Here is a 12,733-nt window from a genome sequence, read left to right on the forward strand (position 1 = left end):
TTATACCAGGCTACCATGACCTTGCCAATCGGCCGGACTTTATACTAGGCTACCATGGCCTTGCCAATCGGCCGGAGTCTATACCAGGGTACCATGACCTTACCAATCGGCCGGACTTTATACCAAGCTATCATGGCGATTAGGCAGGACTATAGCCCCTACCGTCTATTCCATGACTGCTCTGACCTTTACTTGTCAAAATTCATTTCGTATTTCATATACATAACTCTTGGCTTTCATAAAAGATTCAGCTCATTTTGTATATAAGAACATATCAAAACATTTCAAATAATTCACATGGTCCATTTTTGTATAGTAAAATATAGCTTTCATAAATATCCAAGTAAAGCATTTAATCAAACACATTTCGAGTCAACACAGCCGAATAGGATTGAAAACAAGAATTTCATTTACACATTTGAAATCTCAGAAGGGTAAGTACCACCTACCTTTGTTTAGCTGCTCGAGTGGAACTACCTTAGATCCTTGTACCGTACCTATCAAATGCATGAGTCCCCTAATTAGTTGTTACTTCCTATAGATGCATAAATATACAAATTCTAAGTAAGTCGAGGATTCGTGTTTAGACTATTATATGGATCTAATAGCATTTCCCTCAAATTGGACGATCTCTATTTTTGGAAAGTTTCCTTTTTGTAACGTTCCTTAATTTAAAAGAAAATAATTATTTATTATTATTATTACTATTAATGTTATCGTCAACCTTATTATTTACTATTATTATTGTTATCCTTATTGTATTATTACTAGCATTATTATTATTATTATCACTATTATTATTATTGTGATTTTAAACATTCGGTTAACAATTTAGCACTTATTTTACCTTGTCTAATTTGACTTAATACACCTAGATTAAGATGTTTTAGATTTCCCTTAAAATATCTTATACATAATTAACTAAGTATAACTTTACATGACTAACCCTTTTCATTCTAACAATTATATTAAATTGGGTCCTAGATTTTAATATTCACGATATACTATAAAAATGGGCTAGTTATTTTCTAAAATTTATTTATTGCATATTTACTAAACCCGTACTGTATCTTTAACCCACACATACTTGCCAAAAAAAAATATATATATATTTATATATGTTTACTCATTTACTATTGTCATTACTATTGATTAAAAAGAATTTTTTTTTCATAGGCTTACTCCACTGGCGTTGCTTTGCCAAAGCTTTTGTCAAGCTTTGGCAGCCGCCATTTTTGACTTCTACTTGTTTGGTTGTTGCTGTCTTTTTTTTTTCTCCATTGGCTGGCCGAAAAGGCCAACCTCGCCTTTACCTATTGTTGCCAGCACTTGCTGGCGACATCCCTTCCCTTTTTTTTTGGCATCGCTGGAGCTTGGCTCCAGTAATGGCAGAGAATCGCTGCTCACCCCTTTCTTTTCTTCTTCTTTTTTTCTTAATAACATTCCAATCGATTTGGGTAAACCCTAGTGATTCCATAATAAAATTTAATACCTCAATCCTACTTATCTAGATACGAGTCCTCCTAAACCTCATATACAATCATATATCTCTATATATATAACATAATACATATTCGCAAAATCCTTAGAATAATTAATTCGATTGCTAGAACTTAAAAGAGAAGTTTCACGTGAATTTAGAACTTACAAGTTTAGGGCTCTAGTTGTTTGATTGATTGACGGCAACGCTTGCTTCTCCTTCTCTATTCTTTGACGGCTCTTATTCTAAGGGGAGGCAAACAATGAAAGGTAGGGAATAGGTTATTTTTTTTTCTTTGTTGTTTTGATAAGTATGCTAAACCCTAATAACCACCTACTAGTAGGTAATTTAGATAGGAGTTTTAACTATGGTGAACTTTCACCCTATTTTATCTCATCTTACCCCTTAATTAATAATTTAACCTAACCTGTAATTATTTTTGCTTTTACCCAAAATAAAATACCGTTTAATTAAATTGGGCAAGATAACAAAAATGGGCAAAAAAAAATCATGGGTTTCATAGAAAAGGAGTGAAAAACAGAGGACAAGAAAAGGGGGGGCGGATTGAAGAGAGAGCTTAGGAGCAAGAAAACAGAGCAAGGGAAAGGGAAAATCTGGAAAATTGGGTAAGAGCTTCGGAACAAAAACGAAAGAGAGGAAGAGTGATAGAGGGAGAGAGGATGGAAAAAGCTAGGAAAACAAGAAACCAAATGAAGGAAAAGGGCAGCAGACGGAGAGGTTGAAGCTTGTTGCCAGTTCCAGAATTTTCCATTACCGCCTGCAAATTTTCACCGAGAAAGTATTGTAAGTCATCTTCTTCCTTTAAAAATTTCATTTTTCTCTTCAAGCTCAGATTTTCGAAGCTCTCAAAGCACGTTGTTTTTTCTTTCTAAATTGGTTTATTACGATGTTTTGCTGATTGTACACGATGTTGGAATATGGATATTTTATATGTTGATTGGAGTTGAAATCCCTTTTGTTGCTGACAATTTTGGGGCCGATTATAGTTTCAATGGAACAAAGAATTGATGAAATTTCTGATACCCCTAACCTGTTTGATAAAATGCCCAAACAAGAATCTCGAACCAAAAGAGTACATCTTATGCATTTTCTGTTTTCATTCAAGAGGAACTTGGCCAGTCCAAAGCTGGCCAGAACATGTGTGTTTCACCAGTTGGGGAGGGGAGAGAAGCCAAATGATTTTTTGAGTTATTTTTTATTGTCGCTGCCTCTTGTATCTTGCAATGGTGTGGTGTTTAGCCCTATAAAGCTGTTGGATTTTTGAAGCATCAGAGGTTGCAGAAGCTTTTCCCTTTCAGTTGCATCGAAGAAGAAAGCTTCTGCGAAGCAAGAAGCATAAATTTTTGAAAATTTGCAATTTAACCCCTTAATTTCTGTCTAATTTCACTGTGCCCCAAAAAGATAAAAAATCGAACTAATTTCGCTCTTTTCAAGTTTAATCCTCTGTTTGCATATTTTATGTGACTTTTTGGATAGATTAATTCTAGGATTTAGATTATAATCGCGGCTTAATAATTTTAGTGGATTTGCTAATCTTGTTGGGTTTAGGATTATGGTTTGTTCAGGGTAATAATATTTGTTTGGGATTGTAAAAGTGGTTTTAATTTATTTTGTTTGGGTTTAGGAGGCAAAAGCCCATTCTTTTGGTTGGATTCGTTTTGTTGGAAAGTATAGGCTTGTCCGTCTGTTTCGCTTAGGTCTTGGTTCGGACTAGGAGAGTTTTTGGCCCAAACAAATAAAGAAAAGGGTCCAATGGCCTGCTAAGTCAAGAGGTCTAGAGATGTTTTTTCATTCTAGTCCCCTAACTTTTGGATATTTTCACTATGGCCCTACAAGCTTTCAATTTCTTTTAATTGGGTCCTTAATTTAATTGCAAATAGGTCCCTAAACTTTATTTTTCTTTAATTTTGACCCCAAAACTTTGTTAATTTTTGCAATCAAGTCATTTCTTCTTTTGACTTCTTAAATGTGGGTTGTTTACATGATTTAATTGATTCAATTTCATATTTATTTTTATCTTTTGTGATTACTTATTAATTAAAGTGATGCCTTGACATTTTCTTTGTATTTTGGAGGGTAAATAAGTAAATTTGTGTCATTAGAGCTCCAACTCAAGGGGGGTACGCTCTATCCCTTATTTCTGACTTATTTGACCCTATGTGCACTTATGTGTTTTATGTGTGTAATTGCATGATTTTGCATGTTTTATTTTATTTTCATTCATTTATTTCTTTAGTTATTTAATTTTACTTTAATTTATGCGCTTATTCTAATGTAATTATTTGAAAGGCATTTAAATGCCAAAGTATGTAATAGTTAGGGATTTAATTATTTTATTCCTTTCCCGCCTCTTAGATTGTAGTAGGGCCCCCCTCAAATGTAATAGTAAGGATTTTTATTTGCTTTATATTTGTCTTGTGTGTTTTTGCATGCTTATGTGTTGCATGTTACTTGCTTTTTTAGGGTCTTGCATTTAGATACCATGCTTATGTGTTTTGTGCTATATGTGATTTATGTGTTTATTTTCTTTATTATGCTTTACATGATTTATTTGATTGTAATGAATGTATGACATCACTACACTAGTCCAACGCTAGTTGTGGTCTCTTTTCCGTCACCACACTAGTCCAATACTAGTTGCGGCCTTTCCCGATTTTCCACTAGTCCAATGTTAGTGAGGACTCATAGATATGGACTAGTCCAATGCTAGACCCTTAGGGACCTCCTACGCTAGATCATGTTTGTATGACTACATTACATTCTCATGCATATTTTTTACTTTTAGGGTCTTTTATCATTTTTTGCATGACATCCCTCCTTATACGTATATCCCTTCCCCCATATTTTCTCTTATATGTATATTACTTACCCCTTTGTATGAAACATGACATTAGACTTGCATTTCATCTAAGCATTAGAATTAGGTTAGATCATTTGTTTGATTAGATAGAAAAACCCCTTGAGAATGGGATATGGACGAGTTTGGCTTTCTAACCTTAGCACGCTCGTATTACCTCTATTAAAGGAAAAATTGAGTCACGAACATTAGTCCCCCGCACCAGACATGACGCATTCCTTTAGGTCACGTATATTTGTATAATTATTTTTATTTTCCTTTTCTTTTCTTAGAATATCATATTTTTGCATTATTCGTGACCTCTCCAAAGAGTACACATTGGGCATCACAATTAATGTGATTGCCACCAATTAAGTTTTGAAGAGAAATTTTAACCCCTCGATACCCTCCTTGGTCTAGGGTTTGCATTCATATAGTACATCCAAATGTGATAAATCTTTAGGTTAAAACAAGAAAATCTTTGACTAAATCACACAACCAGCCTTGGTTAGGTTGAAAGGGTGCATTGGATTTTTATCCTTGCCTTCCCTTTCTTCAAATGTGACTCCTGAATCTTTTTCTCTAATTTTCGTAGACTTGGAGTCGTTTAAAACGGGTTTTTCTATTTTTTCTTTACAAAATTCACTTTAGGTGACTTGGTACGCCTTAACTCAATACCAAGTGGTGACTCCGATTTTTATTTAAAAACCTTTTTTAAACTATCATTTTGGGTCAAAATCGTCGCATTTTCAAGTCCCATTTGGACCTATTTTCTTTATTTTCTAAAAAATCAAAAAACTAATTTTTCCAAAAATAATTCAAAAAATTCATTTTTCTTAACACAAATTATTTTTCATTTATTTTTCAAAAATGGGGCGCGACAGCTAGCTACTCTACTGGGGACTTAGAGGGCCCGAGCATTCGATTTAGTCGATCTTTTCTTCTTTTAACCTTCTTATATATCACATTTGGAGTATTAGGTTGCATTCTTCTTTTCCTTTTTCCTTTTTTTCTCTTTTTAGGGTTTTTGCATCTACCACGTGCATAATCGCTCTTTGCAAATTATGTATGTGATGAATGGATGGTTCATTTATTTGTTTACTTTCACTTGTTTCGCAATTGCATTTTGGGATGGGGGGTAGTTACCCTAGAACCTTTGACCGCATCTGATGGTATAATCCCTCCCCTTAAAAGAAAAGCAATTCATACGTGCATGCATAGTTTTATTTATCCCATTTTTCTTTATCGTAGGCGCTATCCCACATCTTCCTGTAGGATTAGGATTGATTTCCTTAGGTAGGCGGATGGTGTGCACTGCGCCCATAGCAATGCCTGAGGGATCACTTGAGCTACCGACTGAAGGCCTTGGGATTGATGACCCTTCGCCTTTAGGTTTGAAGGCTGGGGAACCTTGAGACTTATCGAGTCTAGATGCATTAGTGAGCCAAACCTCATGCATCCATATTAGAATTGTTTAGGGTAGAGTCGACCTTATCCTGAATTAGGGACACTAGGCACGAGGGGAGGGATTCCACCCCTCTTTCCTTATTTATCTTTGTTGATTTTTATATTATTTAATTGCCAAATGTGTTATGTGATTCTGTGTTGAACTAACGTTTCTTTGTTGCTTTGTCTTTTGCATTCACCAACGTTAGAAAATAAGAGATCTGGCATGATTCTCTTTAAAACCTACCCTCTTAGATAAGTTATTGCACGCTTAAATTTCAATGTATTGCATTTGTAGGTGCCTATCATTCTAAGCCTACCCTGGCATACAAAGGGTTCCTTAGGTCATGATATCAGTTAAATTGTATATTTTATCGCTTTAATAAATTGGCATCATGCATAAACCTTAGAAGGGAATGCCGTTTAGGGGATCCCATGATAGGAATAAGCCGCCTTGTGTCTCGGATATGTAATCCAATGAGACTGGCACGTTTATATTTCTTGTACTATCCAAAGGGGTAGAGCACGTGGTAAGATAGGATCCAATCTTTTCGAAGACGGCAAAGCAATTTTTGGCACATTAGAATATGAACATATAACAATCATCTTTTGGCCATTTCAAACGAAGTTGGTAAAAATCGCTTACTTAAAGGACATTAACTTGAAGAAATTCAGAAATAATTCCTCATTGTTGAGACAATAAATATATTGAGGCCAAATCTTGATTTTAGGAGGCTCATAGACTAATGCATCACAATGATTTTTTGAAACTACTAATGGGCAGACAATTCATTCGATTCTTGAATAAACCATCAATTTCATTCAATCCATTGGACCATTTTATTCATCAATTTCATCCAATCCATTTTTTCAATTCATTCACTTTTAGGACTATCTAAGTCAATTTTGAATGAATCATCAATTTCATTTGACCAATTTACCTTTTTTTTAGGGTGATCCAGTCACTTTTGAATAAGTTATCAAATGTCATTTAATTCATTCGACCAGTTTACTCTTTTTAGGGTGATTTAGTCATTTTTGAATAAATCATCATATTCATGCAATTCATTTAACCAGTTTATCCATTTTTAAGGTGATCCAGTCAATTTTTGAATAAATCATCAATCTCATCTGATCCATTTGACAACTTAGGGTTTCAATATCAACTTTAGAACTAGAATGGCTAGTTGTTTCTGAGGAAATCACCCATTGTGTTCATTCTATTCGGATAGATTAGGGTTTTGATTCGGATAGACTTTGTCCTCATTTTGTTAGAACGAATATTTCATTTCACTCCAATTGGCTAAATTTTTTCAAATTATTTTTCATGCGAAAATCAATAAGATGATCGGATTCATCAGGCATAGTGCCTACCCTAGAGGATTGCATCATGTTAGGCTACTCTTGGCACAAAAAGGGTCCTCCAATAGGACATGCATCCGAATTATCTCAATATATACTAACTCGTGTCTTTTTCTTTTTCTTTCTATTCTTTTTGTCAGCAGTTAATCAAAAGGGAAATTTAAATCGGGTTTTTCCTAAATTTTCAGGAAATTGTAAACATAGTTACAAAAAAAGCCCCATCATTGCAAGATCGCATAGCTGAGCTTCAAGAAATAGTGTAGACATGAGTACGCACGTGGTATCATCCGATAGGCCCGTAACGACATCGTCAACTGATTTGGTAAATCTGGGAGCTCAATTGAGCGAAGTATTAAACAAAGTCAATGATTTAAGTATGGAGGTGACCGCACAATGGCGTATGATTGACCAGTTGGTTGCTGGTAGCAACAGTGGTTTTCAGCATAATCCCTTACCTGCTAGTCAATCTACCTACTCATATCTTTACCCATATTATCCAAACCCATGCCCTTTCAACCACTCTCGACCTCAGTCAAACTATGCAAATCCACCTATACTACCTGTCCCAATTTTTCAACCCAATCTTCAAACTCGACCTCGCCCTCCTTATAATCCAAGACTTGCTCAACCAAGCAACCGAACCTATCCTCTAAATTGTAAAATTCGAAATCCCACCCCATATCGAACCTTCACTAATCTAGGCCAACCCATTGATCAATTGTACGAACAACTCAAAGCCGCAGAGAAAATTGGTACAATGCCTCCCAAAATCTATCGTAAAGGATTTCCCCATGATTATGATCCTTAGGCCATTTGTGCATATCATTCTGGAAATCCTGGCCACTCTACCAGCAGTTGTCGGGCACTAAGGCATAAGATCCAAGACATGATTGACGCTGGGGACATAATTTTAAGGGAAAAATGTGAGTCAGGACCAAGTGTGAGCGAAAGCCCTCTTCCTGAAGATAAAAAAAAATACTTTAGGGGCCATTACCACTGATGAGGAATTTTGAGGAGCTTACATTGTAGGGGAGAATGAAGTAATTGGAATAGTCCAAAGCCTTTCGTACATGAAGAAGCTATTCAAAACTGGACTACAAATCTCATTCCCTCCCGAAGGGAATTTTGGTAAATCTAAGGAGTTGCTTTTGGTTTTGAACTATGAGAGAAATCAATCGCATTGTTTATCTTCTGCATTTCCATTTTGTAAATAGTTTTGATGCAAATGTCTTTTCAATACAAATATTATGTTTTGTTAAATAGCGTATTATGATGTTTTGTCCTTCATTTGAAATTCAATGGAATGCATAGTGTTCATTTTTCAAGTGTTTTACTTACACATTATTGTATTTATCTTATTCTTTTCAAATGGCCAAGAATAAAATCCTCTGACCTTTTTGGATATCACTGTTCCAAAGTTTTATGGTAGCAATGTCTCACGAATGTGAATTTGGATTTCAAAATAAAAGGAATAGTAAGAGGACATCTGAAAATGTTACAATAAGAAGAGCAAGCCCCGATTATTCACAGAAGGAGAGTCGAGTATTGACTCACTAACGTGTATTTTGTCTTTTATCACCGTTAGCATTGAGTATTGACTCACTAACGTGTATTTTATTTTTTTCATGTCCGTTAGCATCGGATCCAACTCACTAATGTGTGTTATGTTTTTATCACCGTTAGCATCGAGTATTGACTCATTAACGTGTGTTATGTTTTTATCACCGTTACCATCGAATATTGACTCACTAACGTGTATTTTGTCTTTTATCACCGTTATCATCGAGTATTGACTCAATAACGTGTGTTTTGTATTTTATCACCGTTAGCATCGAGTATTGACTCACTAACGTGTATTTTGTCTTTTTATCACCGTTAGCATCGAGTATTGACTCACTAACGTGTGTTTTGTTTTTTTTTTCATATCCGTTAATATTGGGTTTAACCTACTAACGTGTCTTTTATCACCGTTAGTATCAAGTATTGACTCACTAACGTGCGTTATGTTTTTTTTTCCATATCCGTTAGCATCAGGTCCAACCCACTAACGTGTCCTTTATCATCGTTAGTATCGAGTATTGACTCACTAACGTATGTTATGTTTTTTCACATCCGGAAGCATTGGGTCCAACCCACTAACGTGTCTTTTGTATATCACGTTGGGACAGAGTTTTATCCCGCCAATCTCGGCAGGACCGGATTTTATTCCGCTAACCGTTTTATGTTTACATGTTTCATGGTAAAATAACCACAGGTGAGTATTTGGTGTCTACATCTTTGTCTTGAGTTTCTTTGAAACTCAGACAAAGAGGAGCAAGCTGTAGACACTAAATTTTTAATTTAGTTTTATTTACTATTATTTTTATTTTCATTGATTAAATGTTAATTACTATTCATTTTTTAGTCTCTTAGTTTTTATTTTAAGACATTTTTAGTATTTAAATTTCAAAAAAAGAAAATTTACACAAAAAGTTGTTTTAATCATTTTTTGATTCAATTTGAAAAATATATATAATTTTGTTTCTTTACTTAAATTAATTTTTTGAAAGAAAAAATAAAAAAAATGTGTGAATAGGTGTAAGCTTGCATGTGGGATAAGTGTCTCTTTGTGTCTTTGACAACACAACACCTAGAAGGTGAGGTGTTGGGACACTTGGTTGGCTTAGGTAATTTTGGGGAGATAAAAAATCAAAAAGAGAAAAAAGGAAGCAAGAGCTGTTGAGGGGGGCTTCGGCTAAAGAACATAGAAAAGAAAAAGAACAAAAAAGAGGGAAAAGGAGTGAAAAACGGTGGACAAGAAAAGGAGGGGGCAGATTGAAGAGAGAGCTTAGGAGCAAGAAAACAGAGCAAGGGAAAGGGAAAATCTGGAAAATTGGGAAAGAGCTTCGGAACAAAAACGAAAGAGAGCAAGAGTGATAGAGGGAGAAAGGATGGAAAAAGCTAGGAAAACAAGAAACCAAACGAAGGAAAAGGGCGGCGGACGGAGAGGTTGAAGCATGTTGCCAGTTTTGGAATTTTCCATTACCGCCTGCAAATTTTCACCGAGAAAGTACTATAAGTCATCTTCTTCCTTTAAAAATTTCATTTTTCTCTTCAAGCTCAGATTTTCGAAGCTCTCAAAGCACGTTTTTTTCTTTCTAAATTGGTTCATTACGATGTTTTGCTGATTGTACACGATGTTGGAATATGGATATTTTATATGTTGATTGGGGTTGAAATCCCTTTTGTTGCTGACAATTTTGGGGCTGATTATAGTTTCAATGGAACAAAGAATTGATGAAGTTTCTAATACCCCTAACTTGTTTGACAAAATGCCCAAACAAGAATCTTGAACCAAAAGAGTACATCTTATGCATTTTCTGTTTGCATCAAGAGGAACCCGGCCAGTCCAAAGCTGGCCAGAACCTGTGCGTTTCACCAGTTGGGGAGGGGAGAGAAGCCAAATGATTTTTTGAGTTATTTTTTATTGTCACTGCCTCTTGTATCTTGCAATGGTGTGGTGTTTTGCCCTGTAAAGCTGTTGGATTTTTGAAGCATCAGAGGTTGCAGAAGCTTTTCCCTTTCAGTCGCATTGAAAAAGAAAGCTTTTGCGAAGAATGAAGCATAAATTTCTGAAAATTTGTAATTTAACCCGTTAATTTCTGTCTAATTTCATTGTGGCCCAAAAAGATAAAAATCAAACTAATTTCGCCCTTTTCAAGTTTAATCCTCTGTTTGCATATTTTCTGTGACTTTTTGGATAGATTAATTCTAGGATTTAGATCATAATTGTGATTTAATAATTTTAGTGGATTTGCTAATCTTGTTGGGTTTAGGATTATGTTTTAGGTTGTGGGTAATAATATTTGTTTGGGTTTGTAAAAGTGGGTTTAATTTATTTTGTTTGGGTTTCTGGTTTGGGTTTAGGAGGTAAAAGCCCACTCTTTTGGTTGGATTCGGTTTGTTGGAAAGTATAGGCTAGCCCGTCTATTTCACTTGGGTCTCGATTTGGACTAGGAGGGTGTTTGGCCTAAATAAATAAAGAAAAGAGCCCAATGGCCTGTTAAATCAAGAGGTCTGGCGATGTTTTTTTATTCTAGTCCCCTAACTTTCGAATATTTTCACTATGGCCCTACATGCTTTCAATTTCTTTTAACTGTGTGACGCCCCTATTTCTTCCAAGGGCGAGCTCGAGGGTATTGGCGGGATGCTGCCTAACTCGCGCCAGGATTCAAAAACACAAAGAAATAAAAATTAGATAAACCAAAAGCGTACTATTCACAATATATACAACCCCAAAAGAGTTCTATTTATTTCCTCAAAAGGAGTTATCCAGACTACTACATTATCCTACGCTAGTATTCAAAAGTAGAAAGTAGACCCAAAAAGGGGTCCTTATACAGATCACCAAAACAAGAAGAAACATCTTAGTTATCCGGCTATTACAAACCAAGGTTAACTATTCTAGTGATAGTGCCAAAAGTTCTCCCGCATCGGCCCCTGTTAAGGAAAACAAAAGGAAAAGGGTAAGCTATATGCTTAGTAAGTAAATAGGGGTAAAAACGTAAATTCCATATTAAAACGAACAATTACTTTACAAGAATGTCAAATCACAAGTACAACAGTAACAACATAGTTAAGAATACAGGTTGGCTCCAAAGCCAAGTTGTTTGCCATGTGTGACCTCCTGTCGACACTCCGTCGACCACATATAAGGGTCCGTAGAACTCCACTTGTACTCCCACCTACCACTTTATCACCCTCACTGGCCAGTCACCTCACGAAATGGCTCGAGCAAACGAAACGAAATTGAACTTGATTCACAAGTTCGGTTCACAAACTTGGTTCACAGAACCACAAACTTGGTGACTTTAAGACTAGGTTGGACTGGTTTCGACCAAGCCCGGGTCTGCTCGAATAGTCCGTTTAGGTCTTGAGATCGGGCCCCACAATAGTCACCCCGAACTACAAGCTCAAGGGGTTCAACACCAAAATAATTTATATATACACATCTCATAAAAGCACAGGTGCAAATTAGGGTTTAGGTCGAGTGTGATAAAGTACACTCTCGCCTAAGTACCCTTTTATTCACAATAAAACACATAAGCAACTTATACATCAAAACGGCCTGAATGCTTACCCCAAGAGTAAGTATAGAAAAATACGAAGATCACATCACGTATACAGCTAGTAGGTCCCACCGGCACTGTCTAATCCGTCACCGTTTGAAATAAAAATTGCATCATATTACTACACAAACGACTACTAAAATGCGTAAATAAAGCGAAATGGCAAAACGGACACATGCGCGCGCGGAAATGGCAAATGGAAACGGAAACGGAAACGGCCAGATTTGCCGTCCCAAACTGTTTGAACTACAAGTTAGGCTAGGAATATCGGATTTAGGTGTATAAAACACCGTTTGGAATCTAAGAAGAAGGGTTACAACTTTCATGAAGACACCTTAAGCCAGATCTCAATAGGACTAGGACAAAAATGCACAAGACAGTCCCAGCCGTTTCAATTCAGGTTACCGAGCAGGCTCTGTTTGAATGACTATAACTCATGACTCAGAGATCGGAATCAAGAAATTCTAGAGGCATTGGAAA

The sequence above is a fragment of the Coffea arabica genome, chromosome 5c, assembly GCF_036785885.1.
Source record: "Coffea arabica cultivar ET-39 chromosome 5c, Coffea Arabica ET-39 HiFi, whole genome shotgun sequence".
Classification (NCBI taxonomy): Eukaryota; Viridiplantae; Streptophyta; class Magnoliopsida; order Gentianales; family Rubiaceae; genus Coffea; species Coffea arabica.